Here is a 2,900-nt window from a genome sequence, read left to right on the forward strand (position 1 = left end):
AGGGTTCCCAAGGCATGTAGGTTTCGAAAATTAGGCTCTTTAATTAGCCAAGGTTTTGTTTTGGTATATTTTACGGAGCAAAATAAAAATAAGAATTCTCCCAACTTGGGATTGAAAAAGGCGTTCCCTATGCCTTTTTAAATAAGGCATGGGTTTTGAATATTTAACTAAAATAAGATAAGGCAAGATCTCTTGAGGTATGGAAAGATTTGGTAGAATATTTTAATTCTAGGTATGGAAGGAAATCAAATAAGGGGTTAACTAAAATAAAAATAATTCTTTCCTTCCCACAATAGGTGATTTTCGAAAATCACCAAGAAATAAAGGGGCTCGATTTTTCCTCCATAAATATAAGGAATAAATAGGTTTTGGATTTAATTTGGATAAATATCCCAAGAATTAAATTAAATCCGGAAAAATTATAATTCCTCCTCCAAAAGGCCAAGGGGGTCGAAAATCACAAGAATTGGGTGGCATGTATTTATGGAAATTTTCTCTAATATCCTCACTCACCCTTAAACAAATAATTCATCTCATAAATTAATAAATCACATGTCACATCATATAATCAACAAGTTTGACTTTTCAAACTTCCAATGCAAACCCTAGACTCGACTCGGCCATAGCATCTCATGCAATAAATGCATTCATAAATATTTCACGTCTCTACGTCATCAAAATAATTTCTAGGGCTCTAAAATTAGGGTTCGGGAAATCGAGATGTTACAGTATCCCACAGAGATTTCTCCGTTTGGTGGTATGCGAAATCGGCTATAATATATGTCTCCATGTTGTCAATACTCCATGAGAAGACTATTAAGTCTATCTCCTCCCAATCGGAGTATCCCTTTCTCCTGGTCCCGGTGGCGTCGGATTTCCAGTGATGTGGCGGTAGACTCCTCTGCCGCCGATGGCCACCTTCATTAGGCTAGCCCATAGTGAATAGTTGGAGCCGTCCAATTTGAAGACTACGGTAACACTTTTACTCGATCTGATCTTCTCGGCAATCGGTTCGATTTGTTCCTTATTCTCGTCGGTCATTTTGGTTGTTGGTTTCTCGCCGTCTCGGTCGAGAATTGTATCTCTGTTCTAGATTTATTATTTTGGGGCTATGATGATATTTTCCTGAGTCTAACCTGCTCGGATGCCATGTAGAATTGGGTAAATTTGTGTTATATTATTCACAAAGAATTTGTACATCATATATAGGCTAAGAGATAGCCATACAAGGTAAGATTTTACGCAATCAAATCTCCCTAATTACAATCAAATCTTCCTAATTATACGCCTAAAATATTATGCAATCTTCTTATGATCTTGTGCAATCTTCTCCCTTTGTAGAGTATTCCATATCTTCCAACAGTTTGCACCCTAACAAAAACCTTAAGGGTGTGTTTGGGAACATGGAATTGGAGCTATGGAATTGGAATTGGAATTGGAATTGGAATTGAAAGCTCAAATTCTAATTCTATTGTTTGGTATCACAAAAATGTATAGAATTGAAATTGAATTATAATTTCAAGTTTTTCAATTCCATTATTTGAACTCCATATCAAAAATAGAAAATTGAAATTCCAAATAGTCATAAAATTAGATAGCTTCACTATATACCCACTAGACACATTTCATACACACTACACAAATTTCACACATTTCACACACACTACACACATACACACTACACAAATTTCACACATTTCACACACACTACACACATACACACTACACAAATTTCACACATTTCACACATTACACAAATTTCAAACATTTCCACACACCACACACACTACACAAATTTCACACATTTTCCGCACTTCACACACTATACAAATTCATGATTTAGAATTTATATTTCCTTGCATGAATTAATTGGGTTAATTGCATGCAATCTGTTAATTCTAAGCATAAATTAAATTAATGCAATATTCACCTAAACAAATTCTCTCTTATTTTATTTTTATTGCAAAGTTTTCCGCTGCATACCTCTTTATCTTTAGCCTTTTCTCGAACTTTTGTTATAATAATTGCCTCCACACTGTAAGATAATATGTTTGGGGTTCAAATTATTATTGAATAAATAGAGAATATGTGGACTAGACTAATGAAGTATTCCCTCGGTGTAAGCTAATTGATGCATTTTTAGATACCAGATTTAAAAAATTAATATTTAAAAATTAAATGAAAAGAGAATTAATAAAATAATATAGAATAAAACTTTTGCCATAAAAAGAAATGAAGCAAATAACTTTGAACAATTCAAAATGAAATATGGACCAATAGTTTGGGACGGAGGAAGTACTATTTAAAAATAATACTCTTTTCGTCCGTGAAAAAATGTCTTATTTTTCTATTTATGATGTCCGCAACTAAAGTTACGTTTGCTTTTTTTTCTGTGTTAGATAAGTGGACTTTTCATTCAACTAAATCATTACACTCATATTCTATTAATAAATCAATATATAAAAATTAATGAAGTTCACGTTTCACTAACTAATTTTATAAATTTTCTACACAAATTTAATCAATTTTTAAAACTTATAATTTTTAAAACTCGTGCAAACTCAAAATGAGATAATGAATGGCCAACTGATGAAGTATTAATTTTTAATTTGGTTCGACGTCCCCATCATTATATTTAATGATACGGCACTCCACATGCACAACTGTCTCATCCCAACACTGTACTTTCTTTTCAATTAAATTTTATCGTACTTTTCATCTTTCACATTTATGTTGGGTAATAGCAATGGATCTCGAAATTGGTTTGCTACTACATAGCATAATTTTGGTTAATGTAACCATGAGGTCCAGGCGTCCAGGCCAGCAGACAGTGCTTTCACATTAATAGATTATGTCGCGTTAATTATATTCATATCATCTTATCTTCTTTTCTCTATAAC

The sequence above is a fragment of the Salvia hispanica genome, unplaced genomic scaffold (assembly GCF_023119035.1).
Source record: "Salvia hispanica cultivar TCC Black 2014 unplaced genomic scaffold, UniMelb_Shisp_WGS_1.0 HiC_scaffold_7, whole genome shotgun sequence".
In the NCBI taxonomy this organism is placed as follows: Eukaryota; Viridiplantae; Streptophyta; class Magnoliopsida; order Lamiales; family Lamiaceae; genus Salvia; species Salvia hispanica.